Source organism: Giraffa tippelskirchi, chromosome 11 (assembly GCF_054371585.1).
Source record: "Giraffa tippelskirchi isolate mGirTip1 chromosome 11, T2T-mGirTip1v1.2.pri, whole genome shotgun sequence".
In the NCBI taxonomy this organism is placed as follows: Eukaryota; Metazoa; Chordata; class Mammalia; order Artiodactyla; family Giraffidae; genus Giraffa; species Giraffa tippelskirchi.
In genome coordinates, this window is record NC_137285.1 from 90,423,604 (window position 1) to 90,437,096 (window position 13,493).

Genomic DNA, 13,493 nt, shown 5'->3' on the forward strand with positions numbered 1-13,493 from the left:
ACAAATGTTTCTGGGTAATGCAGCAAAGACCCCTGTAATCGGATCTGCAACCAACAAAGTAGTAAGTCGATTTGGAGTTCTAATAGTTACACTGTGTATCTACAGGATGGATATGATGCAACATGACATGAATTAACAAATCTGTCAGGAGTAAAACAGGTTTGGTGTCACAAATTAACCAGTTTTACCACGATTTCAAGGCGGTAGATTTTCAATTACCTGAAATTAGTCATCATGGTAGGAGACTCTTCTCTTTCTAGTCTAGCCCACAACAGTGTTAAAGACTCGTTTTAGCTATTTCAAATGGAGAATCTAAACCATCCATTTAAAATGATTTTATAAGCTCATGTTCCCCTAAGAGTAACTCTTGGTGATAAAATCACAAAGCTAAAATATACAGATAATATATGAAAATACTGGAGAAGGAGATGGCAACCCACTCCAGTATTCTTGTCTAGAAAATTCCATGGACAGAGGAGCTTGGCAGGTGGGCCACAGTCCATGGAGGGGGTGCAAAGAGTGGGACATGACTGAGCATATACATAATATACATGATGTAATTATATGTAATAAAAGATAACATAAAGGTAGTAAATGAATAAGCACAAACTTGTACTATACAGAATGTCTACTACTTTAAAAACAAAATCTACTTCAGTGAGAAGTCTAGATTAGGCCCTATTGGCTTGAATTGTATAATGGAAATCCATTTACATGCATTACCAAACTCTCATCAAATCATACCTCAGGGCACCAATAGGAAAATCACCTCTTTTATTAAACTAGGTGTGTCAGGAGAGTAATGGGTGTAGAGGTGGTTGTTTCTGTGAGTGGAACCAGATGTAGAAAAAAATCCAGTCCCTAGCACTTGAATTGGAATCTTCTCTTGGCTAATATGATGTGACTGAATTCCAGGAATGTTAGTCCAGTTCAAACAGGAATGGTTTCTCATCAGTGGCTCGTTGGACATTTGCAATCTTCTGCTTATTTGTTTGTTGGATTCTTTTTTTTTTTTCATGAACTAGGGCACAGTACTTTTGACGCGGCTCTGACTGGCTCTGTAGAATGCTGCCTCATAACTTTTTCCTGTGACACTTCCTTTCAGTGATGTTTCACATGTGCTTTTTTTCCCTCTGCCCACACTCTGTGTTCACCACCAAATTTCCATTGTCAGTCCCCGCCTACATGCCATTTTACTAGCTCGTGTACTCCTCGAATCTTAGAGCGGTTCGAACTGCTGCTCACATTTTCATCACACCTTATGGAGGAGAAAATTGACTTCCTCAAAAAGGGCATAGGGTTCACGTAAAGAACTCGGTATTTTCTAGGGCATTTTCCTCTATGAGGGCTTCTCGTGCCTGTTTCTTGCACTTGCCACAGTAGGAATATCTGCTCTCTCTTTGCTTGTGGGACCCCCGCCTCCAAAGCCATTTTCCCCTCTTGACTGATTTTCCCATCAGAAGTTCTTCATTATGAGTCAATAAAATAATACTCTACAGTCACATCCCCAGGGAAGGGAAGGATTGCCCAAGTCTCTAGATTATTCAAGAAAGGAAGTGGGCAGAGAGCGGGGGATTTGTTTGGTTTCTAATTTCTGTGCAAGAAAAAGTAGATTTTAAAAACTGAATTAGGAAGGTAATAGGAATTGCTAAAATCAGACTCTCGTATCTGTCTGTATAAGTTCCCAACTTGAGAAAGTTTGAGAAAAAGAAAAGGTTTCAAACATGTGCTTATTTCTAAGCACAAACTTGGCAGCTTCTCACGTGGCTTTCACTAAACCTAAGAATTCTCATACAAGTGAGGTCTATGTTCATCACTTTCCACCAAAGATTAAATAGTAGGGTGCTGTGGTGATGCCTCCGGTTGCTAAGACTTCATTGCCAAGTCAGAAGCATCTGAGGGACAACTCCATTTAACCAGAGGCCAAGGATACCTTGGCCACATGAGTGCCAGGCCAAGTGCCAGCCAAATTCATCAGTATGCACAGTGCAGGGGTCAGGAGCAAAACCTCCTCAGGAGGGCTCAGTCCATAGACCAGGGTGAAAAAGGAGCAAGACGGAGGACAGTAATAAGTGGCCCATCCCCGGCCATGACTCTGACACTTAAAAAATGTCTAGTCACTTTGGATAAGTGACACTGGAAGTTCAAGCGTTTACTTCCAAGGCAGCCTAGAATAGAACTGGCTGTGATTTCTTAAGGGAAGCTAAATTAATACCCTTATTCTTTCACTTATTCATTCATTCATTTAAAATACAGATATTTCTAGGGCACCTAATGAAGGAGCCTGGTAGGCTACAGTCCACGGGATCGCAAAGAGTCGGGAGCTGACTGAGCAACTGGTTCAATGAATGTCAAGGAAATTCCAAATACATACATGTCTTTTGCCATAGCTAATGGGTGAATTTAAAGTTCTGAGAAAAAAATATGAATCCAGAATCTATATTTGAGCAATAATAGGTCAAATAAAAGTATTTCTTTTAGACCTACTATGTGTACACTTCATATATCTTGTTTCTCTATCACACTTAACTTCTAAGAAAGGTGTGGAGAAGGCAATGAAAGGGGTGCTCAGGGGCAACTTGAGTCACAGAGATGAGAAAAGCCCTTCAGAGGGTCCCTGGATACCCTGGCAGTTAGGAATTAAGTTAAAGGGACATAGCTTGGCCCCAGGAAAGACAGAGGGGTAGATAATAGCTAAGTGACAGGGGGCTGGGGTGGCGGGAGTGCAGGCAAAGGTGCTAAATCACATTGGTTTTGTTTGTTTGTTTGAGCTGTGATTTGAAAGTCGCTGAAACATGTTTCTTTAAATCCAGTTGCATTTATCAAGTCACATCCTGCTTGTGATATTTTGTGCTTATGGAAACCTTTGTAAAAAGACTCTCTCCCTATGAGGCTCTGTGAACTGTAGTCGTTAGGGGTAGGACTCTGAGGCCAGAACCCACTGGGTTCCTTTTGAGAGTCTGACACTCACCACCTGCATCACCATGGGAAGTGATTTCAAGCTCTCTGCATCAGTTTTTGTCTTTAAGATGGGGATGGTAACAGTTGCTACAGAGTGGAGTTGTGAAAATGGGATGATACATGTGAGTTACTCACCATGGTAGCTAACATTTGCAGAGTAATTATTCTATTAGCCCCTTCTGCCATCCCCAGACCACTCTTTTAATACAGTTGTGTGCATCTCTTCTTTCCAGGGACTCAGAAAGTATTCTGTTTCTCCTGTGTTTTGATAGGCAATTTGTAAAAGCTAATATGTAATTCGTTTAGAAGCAAAACCTCATTATGCTCTATTGCTGTATGATTTCCTCTAGCGTGCAAGTATCTGATGCTGCTTATTAAAGTAAGAAAGTACACTATGCCATCTACCAGAAGGGAGGAATTTTGAGTTCTCTGCATCTGGGCTTCTCCATGTCCTGTGCACATGGATCCCAAGTCTCATAGAAATGCAGATTCTGAACGACTAGGTCTGGGGGAGAGCCTGGGTTTCTGGGTCTCTGGCCAGCTCCCCAGAAATGCCAGGGCTGCTAGTCGACCACCCACACTGTGATCTAGACCCCAACCCAGTAGCAGTGCCGGAATGAGCAGGGCTGAGGAATTGGTGCGAACATTCCTCTGATCTTGGGTAATTTCCTGGACAGCAGATTTTCTGTGGAAGACCCAGTACTCAGCCCCCACAGACATGGCCAAACCTCACTGCAAGGCACCACCTTCTTACGCAAGCACCTGTGACAACACAGTGGAAAGAGGCTATAAAAAGAGAGAGACCTGCAGCCAGACACCTGGTCAGCCCACAGCTGTTCAACCAAGAGAAAGCGCTCTGGTTTCAACACTTCGCTGGCTCCTTTTCTAGAAGGCCAGGTCCTCCCAAGGCCCGATTATTTTCCAAAATCATGTGTAACAGAGGCTGATAGACCACACGAGGGAGCATCACAGACTTTACTTGACCTTTGTCACTGCAGTCTGTAGCTCTGTGGACCATTCCTCACTCCTACATCAAATGGACTTTTAAAATCAAGGTGTACGAAGCCTTTATTTAGTGGATTTGGGTGCCAGTTGGACCAATAAAACATAGAATGGACTCTGTGTCTTCACATCTCCCCTCGACAGTTCTTCTGAAGCGGAAAAAGGGTAAATCCTAGAAGTACTTTTTTTTTTAATGTTTAAAAATCCTAGAAATGTTGGACAAATATAAAAGCCATGACTGTATCCAGAATCCCATGTACTCCATTTGGAATTCAAGGTTTAATACAGCCACCAAATTATAAAGTGTTGAGGTTTTCTCCTTTACCGTTGCTCGTGCATATTTCTCTAACGTTGCTCCCTGGTCTGGTGACAAGAGATGAAGTGCTACCCTGGGAACATAGTCCACCAAAGGTTCTCCCTGCTTCGCAGATGCAAATGCAAACTTTTGACCTCCATATAGTCCAGGTAGCTTTCCCACAGTCTGTCCGAAAAGCAAACTTACTGATTTATTTCTGAATCTCGCACCCAGCTCCAGCAAAATACTGCGTATTTTAAATAATATGACAGTGAAAGGTACAACAGGGATTTATGAAAAGCATGCTTAGTAGGTTAAGAGAAAAATAATAATGTAAAAAATGCGAAGTCAAGGGAGGAGTATGTGGAACTGTGTCGTTTCTGTGCAGTTTTACGGTAAACCTAAAACGGCTCTAAAAAATAACATCGGTTAATAAAAGAAATGCAAAGCTCATGACCTTGGAAAATATAAGCAGATATGCTAAATACAGAGGCTCTAGAAAGGATGTTTAAGAAGAAAGGGCTTCCGGAAAGTTTCCTATTGTTGCACTACCATTAACTGGTATAATGAAAAAAAAAAATCCTGCTCCTCTGGTAGAAGGTAAGGAGCTCCCCCACCCCACTGCTTCTCCAGCAAGAAAGAACCTTCTGGAATGAGCTTACAGTAAGGCCTGGGTTTGAATCCCAGGTCTGCCTTCCCGCTGGCTATGTGACGTTGGGCAAGCTACTTAACAGCTTTGACTGTTAGTTTTCTCATCTGTAAAACAGTGTTCCTGTGACATGAGCATAATGGAGTTATCATGAGGATTAGATGGAATATTCTTAGCAAATGTTAGTTGAAATTAATCAACTTCTAGTAGCAATGCCCTGCTTTTGTGGTTTAATTCTCTGAAGAGGTGTGTCGGGTCAGTTCGATGGAAAGTCACTTGGTGGGGAAAGAAACTTGGAGAGGGGTAAAGATTGCTTATATGCAAGTACATACCTAGACATCTGCCTGACGCACTGAAGGCCTTAACAGGTATTTGTCAAATGCAAACAGTTCTGGACCAAGAGTGTCCAGACTGATTGATTTTGTTCTCAGAAGCATTGCTTAGAACCTCACAATTTCTAAAGTGCATTTATACCTATTTAATAAGATAGACCAAAACCTAGGAGGAAGGTAGGAAAGATCTTAGGTTCTATTTTGTAGAAGTGGAAACTGAGGTACATAGAGAATCACACCAAAAAATCTATCAAAAGAACAGAATTAGAATTCAGTTCTTCTAATTTAACATCAGTTTTTCCACTGTATCTGTTCAAAGTTAGCAACTCTCTTTTCCCTATACCCACCAGTGGTGGCAGCGACGGCAGGCAGGGTGGGGGGGTGCATTTTAAGCACTTAAGAAACCATAGATGAGTCATAAGCCTGAGTTTGAAAATTTGCAATATAAGGGAAGATTTGCTGAATTAGATAGCGGTTGCTCTTGATGCTGCAAGAAGAAAAGGTGGCTGAGGACAAATGTAGAAAAGAATCGATTGGTGACCATACGTTTCACAAAAGCATTGAAAGAGTTTTACTCATTTCTTTTCAGTCTGAGATTTGATGGTCATTGATGGCCACCAGCATGCATTGGCTAGTGCACAGGCCACCAGAGGTAACTTTTCTGCTATATACAGTGTCAAGTCTGTTTTGACACTTGGCCAAAAGCTATATTTTTTACATGTTATGCTTGTTTTCAAATAATATATTTGAAACGTTTGATAAGATGGGGTGGTGGGGAGTATGGCAGAGCAAAGAGAGAAGAAAGTTAAGAAAAGTTTTCCTAGTAATGGAAGGTTTTCTTGGTTATTGCAATAGTTGCACAAACTGTACCAGCTGATGTTTGCATAGGTCTAGCAGAAAAGTATAATTTTTTTTAATGTTTTTGTAACATATGTAAGACTGTGTAAACGTCATCTTGATCTGGAGGTTGGCCAGCTCCCAAATATCTCCTAATAGAGGAGCAGGATAAGACGCAGTGGCAGCCAAGTAGCTACCAGTCACAAGCTGGTTAGTGAGGGCACCTGCATTTGAGTCCTAGACAGACCATTACTGATGTTAGAGTCTTCCCTGTAGGTAGACTTGGGTGGAAAGAAGCAGAAACATGAAGATTATTAAGAATTTGAGGATGAGAGTTAAAGAAATAAAGGAGATTGGAGGGTAATGGGAAGACTAGAGACCCTGAAGTTGGGTTTGATACTGAGATTTGATCCTAGGTACTTTTACCATTCCCTGGCTTCTGTAACATCTATTCACATTCTTCCTTTTGGACAAGTGAACTATGTCTCTTTCGACTGAAGGATATGTCTAGTTATAATGAGCCCAGGTGAACCAGACTTTTCATTTTAAAGCTGTTTAGAAGGTAAGGTCACTGACACAAGACACAGCACCATGTTGCTGGGAAGAAATGTAACGTCAGGCAGAATAATACAGACTTGTCAGACAGGCCCACAGATCTAAGCTCCCAGGGACAAAAGCAGAATGAACCCTTTCTCGGGATGCTGTCTAATCAAATTCAGGCATGTGTACAGCCTGCAGCACTGCAAGGATGACCATTTCATTGGACAACGATTATGAAAATTGGATTCCTTTTTTTTTTTCAGAAGAGGGTCAAAATTAGAATTCCACAGAGCATTATCTTCGTCCCACAATGGCCCAGTCATTTTTTGTTAGAGACCGTGTTGCCTAGAAATCCTCCTGATCCTTTTGTTCTTCCTCACGTCTAATCCGTGTTCAAGTTAGCAGCAAAACCGGGTACCAGACACGTCCAGAGAAGCACAAGAGACAATTAACACCTAGCTCTTGGAACACTGGGGACAGTTAATAAGATATTGTGCCTCAGCTGTGTATGTTTTTATGTTTACCAGAATCAGGCTTGATTAAAGCTGGCTTTTGTGACTTCCTCCGATTGCTTGTGGTGTCCAGAGTTTTAGGAGATTGGTTGCCCAGCTCCCATTTTTCGCCTCACAGGGAATCACTCCTGCAGCCATTTCCTGATCTCTGCCAGGGATTAACTGATGTTTCTCTGTGGCTGGTGAAACAGCATCATTGAGGCCATCCCTGGAAGCTGGCACGGGGAGAATTTAACTCTTCAGATCAAATGTATTTATACCATCCCTGGCTCTGTCTCCTGATCACAGTCAGGAGTCATTTCAGAGAGGTGGTCTCTCATTCAGAGGCTGTATGTCTGCTGTTTCCCCAAGGGTGTGAAAAACAAGCCACTGATGTGGAACCAAGTCTTCGCTGTGGCAGCCGACTTCTGTTTACCACAGAATCGAGGCCCACGTCTTTAATCCCTCCCTATAAAGCTATCTGAGAGAGTTGTACAAACCCACGATGTCTTCGTTTCTCTAATCACTTTTAATGTGTTTTCCCACAGTTTTTGTAAGTGTTGCTATCTCAGCCTGGCTGTGTCAGCAAAAAAAAAAGGAAAAAAGAAAGATTTCCCTAAAGGGATGCTATTTCAATTTATTATTCGTGTTTTAAGTAAGAGAGTTAGAGGGGCTTAGAGAGTTAAAGAATATAAAATTATGGATCTCATCAGGATTTAAATTGTATCTCAGAAACAGGGTCTTATTTAAATACAAGTACAGAACCAAGGTCTCAGGATATTCAGCCTTTCCCATTTCCCTCAAAAATCCCCTCAAAAACCTGACTGTCTGTATACCAATGTGAAAAAATGAATTATTCCCAAGCTCTACTTTCTCTCATGGATATTGGTTTCTCCCCCAGCCCTCTTTCTACCTTTTATGGCTCTTCTTTTGATTAAATGTGGGCTTGTGGTTGCTAATAATTTCAGAGTAAATGTTTTGATTGGATCCAAAGGCATTTGAAAACAATAGATACAAACTCAATGTCATTGCAGCTTCCCTATGAAGGAAGGCATGTTTCTAAGTGTGTCTTATGGCCTAGAAAGACTTGGCCACAAGTGAAAACGCATCCCCCACAGCACTGTCAGCTTTTTAGGATTAAACACTGACATACCTTGTAATTTTGGCAGTGGGCTGTCATTTGGATAGTTGTCTGCAAACGCTGCTAATGTTATTTTGGATAAAACCTGTCTCATTACCGTGTAAGTTATGAAAAGACTTGAACTCACATATCACCCTCATTCTTTCTCCTCTTTCCGTGTCACCCCTGTCCTGTTGTGATGCAGTGCAGTTCCCGGGGGACTGTAATGCCCCCGAAAATTGACAGTCACATTCTAGTGTAACATATTTTTCCCATTTAATAACATGGTCTGTGTAATGATTCATAATCCTCAAAGGGCCTCCTGCCAGTGACAAGTGAACTCAAGAAATTGAATACACCAGGCAGTTTGGTGGTGACTATACTTTTACGGTTCAATCAAGAGTTAAAGCAACAGTGTATCTGGAGAGATTTTGGTAAAATGGCCTTCAGCTCATATATTTCCATGTCTGGTTCACACATGGAAGTCATGCTTCTTCAGGCCACTGTGGCCTGAAATAAGACCGCGAAGGGTATATTTGTTCCCTATGAGACAATCAGTCCTAAAAAGACAGAGATATTTTCTACTTTCACCTCTGTATTTTTAGTGCCTACAATAGTGCTTGGCATATGGTGTGCTCAGTTGTTATTTTTCTTGCCTGGTGGCGTATCGGTCAAGAAAATAATCTTTGGTTTTGAGCGCCCATCCATCAGCACCACTGCATGCAAACTCCACAAGGCCCCTTTAAACACTGGAAGGGTTAACGTGACTGGCATTATTTGTCTGGCCCTCAAGCAACAAAGCTGGGGCTTCTCAGGTGGTGCTAGTGGTAAAGAACCCACCTGCCAGTGTAGCAGACATTAGAGACAGAGGTTTGATCCCTGAGTTGGGAAGATCCCCTGGAGGAGGGCATGAAAACTCACTCCAGTATTCTTGCCTGGAGAATCCGATGGACAGAGGAGCCTGGCGGGCTACTGTTCATGGGGTTGCAAAGAGTTGGACATGACTGAAGTGACTTAGCACGCACGCAGGCACAAGCAATAAAGCTACTTCCTTCCCACCATCTGATGGCTTTCACTTGGAACCCTTGATGGCCCTCCCTCAATCATCATCTCATCCAGCTCTGTTACAGCTAGGTCACCTCACTTTTTCAGTCTTCTCTTAATCCCTTCATAGGACAGAGCTGGAACTGAGACTGTTTGAGTGTTAAAACTTTGCGCCCACCCAAAAGAATTCTGAGAAATGAAGTATTCCTGCCATATCAGGAAACAAGAATGTCACATTTATCAGTGATTCTGGCCCTCCAAATGTGAATTTCTGAGCCCTTTAGGGCACCCAGGAAGGAGAACAGTACCTGTTATCCAGCAGCCATGAGGCTGCAGCCACTCCCTGTGGTGAGTGTGGAGGTCAGGATGTGAAAAAACACAGGAGACTGGCCTCAGAGAACTGAGATGCATATGAAAGGAATGATGTCAGTGAGCCCAGACTCTTGCATCTTCTCACAAATAGAAAAGCACCAAATTACTTGAGATACCTGGTTTTCTTTACTTCACAAAAATACTTTTGATGTTCCGACTACCTGCCCCTTGTTGCAAACTTCTACATAACCTGACTCCTCCCCCAACTCCTCAGAGCAGTTCTTTCAAGGTTACTTAAGATGCTGCCTCTTGGACTTAAGTCTTAAAAGTTTCCACCAAATGAAACAAAACTCTCAACTTTTAGGTTGTAACTATTTTTTAAGTTAATGATTCCTTTCTACTGACCATCAACAGCAGCACCCCAGAATAGATCCTGGGCATCTTAGCTCCTTCCTACCTCAAGATGATCCCCCTGCCTTACTTCCTAAGACACTATTTTTTCTCAGAAACTATGTTAAGATTCGTTGTTAAGTTGCTAAGTCGTGTCCAACTCTTTTGACCCCATGAAATTAAGTGTGATAATATATATGTCATCTAATATGGTATCTAGCATCAGGTAAGCATTCAATAATTGATAACGTATTCATTTTTATAATGAGTTAAACTCTAAAATTTATCTTTTGGAACTGTCAATTATAACAAATATTAAACTCCTAATATTACAGATACGGAGACAACATCATGAGGTTTGGTAAGCATGAGCTTGGCAGGGAGTTTAACCCTGCAAATCCCAGCTTTCATCATGACTTCCTTCATGACTCAGCATCTCTGAACCTCATCTTCATCTGTAAAATCTGGGTCACAATACCTCCTATGATAGGGACAAAGGTTAAAAGAGATGGTGCCTGTGATTTTGTGTTCTAAAGCATCATGCAAATCAAGCCATCTTCTTTCTCCCACGCAAATATATGTTATGTGAATTGGGGGCAGCTTGTATTTTGCATTCACAATAGGTGAGTTATGGAATTGAGATTTCAGAAAACATCAGCACAGGCATTAGAAACTGATTTTCAACTTACTTACAAAACAGAAATAGAGTCACAGATAGAGAAAACAAACCTATGGTTACCAAGGGGGAAGAAAGGGAGGGATAAATTGGGAGATTGGGATTGACACCTACATACTACTATCTATAAAGTAGGTAACTGCCGCTGCTGCTAAGTCGCTGCAGTCGTGTCCGACTCTGTGCGACCCCATAGACGGCAGCCCACCAGGCTCTGCCGTCCCTGGGATTTTCCAGGCAAGAGTACTGGAGTGGGGTGCCATTGCCTTCTCTGAAAGTAGATAACTAACTATGTATAAAAGTATATATATCACTAACTATATATACATACTACTATATATAAAGTAGATAAGAACCTTCTGTACAGGGAACTCTACTCAATACTCTGTAATGGCCTCTATAGGAAAAGGATCTAAAAAAGAGTGGGTATATGTATATGTATAACTGATTCTCTTTGCTCTACAGCAGAAACTAACACAACATTGTGAATCAACTATACTCCAATAAAAATTAATAAAAAAAAAACCTGACTTTCCATTTCCTTGGTGTGTTAAGGGCAAAACACACTAAAGCACTAAAGTAGAGGAAGGAAGACCTGTACAGTCTAGGTCTTCCTTCCCCTCATCCTCCAGGGTATGACAGGGTCTGTGGGTCCCCTCAAGGTTTTTGCAGCCAGGGGCTACGCTGGCAGTTTGTTTTGTACACCATTTAAAAAACATCCAACTAGAGCCAGGGAAATTTTTGTTGGCTTGCATGTGATATATGTTTTTAAATTGCAGAACAAAGTTTAATTTGGTTTCCATTTCCCCTGATGAGGAATAGCATCTCTACTGCAAGAAAACCTGACACTCCTGTATTCTTGCAAGGATGGTAAAAATTTTCTGGGTCACAAAACAAGCACTAGAGGAAGAAATGAAAGTGCATGCAAGACGCTTAAAATAAATATTCCTCTGTGGTAATTATTAGAAGGCTTGGACTAAGAAGCTGTCAGCCTAGGAGTCTGGGCCATCCCTCCCTCTAGTTTTCCCTGGTTGCTTTGTTCCATGCTGCTCATACAACACATGCTAGTCAGGAGCTGCTTTAGTCCGTCTTTCCCAAAGTGCTTGCAAACGCTGAATGGCAATTATAAAACAATGCCTTAGGGTATATGAGCTCCAAGAATATCGCTCTAGCCGAAGGCAGACTCAAGAAAGTGCTCCTTAAAACAAATCCACTGTCAGAAGGAAACGGTAGCAAGAGATTTGAATTATCCCAGGTGCCACACGAGACATTTAATTCAGTTTATCAATTGAGTGTGTTTCAGGCTTTGTAAGCATCCCACCAGCCTAGGACACAGTCACTCTTCTCAAGGAGATTGGTTTCACTCAGGAGAGCAGACTCATGGGGCACTTAAATAATAAAGAAAAAGAATTGCTGCCTCCACGTTTAGTGTGGAATTTCAGAGGAGGGAAATGACTATAACCTGGTGTGTCCCAGGGAAGTCTTCCTATAGGATGCACATTTGTTACCTCTGCCTTCCAGGACAAAAGAGGCAGACATCCCCCAATAGTGCCTTTTAGATCCTCTGTGACCACACAACCTGGCTTCTCAGATGGCATCAGTGGTAAAGAACTGGCCTGCCAATGCAGGAGACATAAGAGATGTGGTTTCGATCCCTGAGTTGGGAAGATCTTCAGGAGAAAGGCGTGGCAACCTACTCCTTGTATTCTTGCCTGGAGAATCCATGGACAGAGGAGTCTGGCTGGCTGGCTACAGTCCATAGGATCACAAAGAATCAGACACGACTGAAGCGACTTAGCATGTATGACTGCAAAACCAGAGTGAGCAGGGCAGGTTTCATTCTACAGAACGAAGGAAAAGAGAGTTGAATGTGACCCTTCCACGGTCTGGAAGACCTGGATGGAAGGCCGGGTCGCCTCCCACTCCTCCCTTGATGATTCTGGTGCTCCCTTTCTCTTGCTGCTGCTGCTGCTAAGTCGCTGCAGTCGTGTCCGACTCTGTGCAACCCCATAGACGGCAGCCCACCAGGCTCCGCCGTCCCTGGGATTCTCCAGGCAAGAAAAGTCATTGCTATCTGAATGTGTCTGTTACCATTTTACTCCACATACTGCTTAGCCCATGGGAGCCACTCCTCGTGTTTCCTTCTGTCCCCTTGTCCTCTAGAGAGGCAGGGGATAAAGTGGCCACATTCCTAAAAAAGTGCAAAAACATAATATATTAATATAACAGAGAAGACTTCTATGTCTTCTGCCCCTCTTTTAGCTGATTCTAATCAGAATAGTGGGGCTTCCCTGGTGGCTCAGTGGTAAAGAATCTGCCTGCAATGCAGGAGATGTGGGTTCAATTCCTGGTTGGGAAGATCCCCTGGAGAAGGAAATGGCATCCCACTCCAGTATTCTTGCCTGGGAAACCCCATGGACAGAGGAGCTTGGTGGGCTACAGTCCATGGGGTCGCAAACGAGTCGGACATGACTTAGAGACTAAACAACAAACAACAGTCAGAATGGTATTGGAGTGAGGCAGGAGCTGGAGAAAGATGATGGTTTTGGAGGAGAGAAGGCAAGAGAGAAAGCCTGTGTCCTTACCTTCTAGAATCCTCTGCAGCCTTTGGCATGGCTGATGATCCCCCTTCTGCCTCCTAACATCCTTTCTCCCTGTTGCTTCCACAGCATCCAGGGAGCCTGTCCACGTGCTGTTCTTCTTGTGAATCCTTCTGCCTCCTTCACCAAACATTCTTCTTCATGTCACCCCTGGGATGCAGGTGGCCCGGAAGGTTTAGTCCCAGCGCTGTGTCTCCTACCCTTTCCCTCCCCGACAGCTGCCCTCTCCAGTGCAGATGACTCTCAA

The 13,493-nt window shown here is 42.7% G+C and overlaps 1 protein-coding gene and 1 long non-coding RNA gene across 2 annotated transcripts in view; one reads left to right on the forward strand and one right to left on the reverse strand.

Annotated features, from left to right (window-relative positions):
- LOC145527427 (uncharacterized) overlaps window positions 1-13,305 on the reverse strand; it is a 39,112-nt gene extending 25,807 nt beyond the window's left edge. Inside the window, exon 1 of the long non-coding RNA XR_014069744.1 lies at window positions 13,232-13,305. This is a non-coding gene — a long non-coding RNA (uncharacterized LOC145527427). The remainder of the gene's footprint in view (window positions 1-13,231) is intronic.
- MAML2 (mastermind like transcriptional coactivator 2) overlaps window positions 1-13,493 on the forward strand; it is a 404,047-nt gene that overhangs the window by 161,674 nt on the left and 228,880 nt on the right. The window lies entirely within an intron of this gene.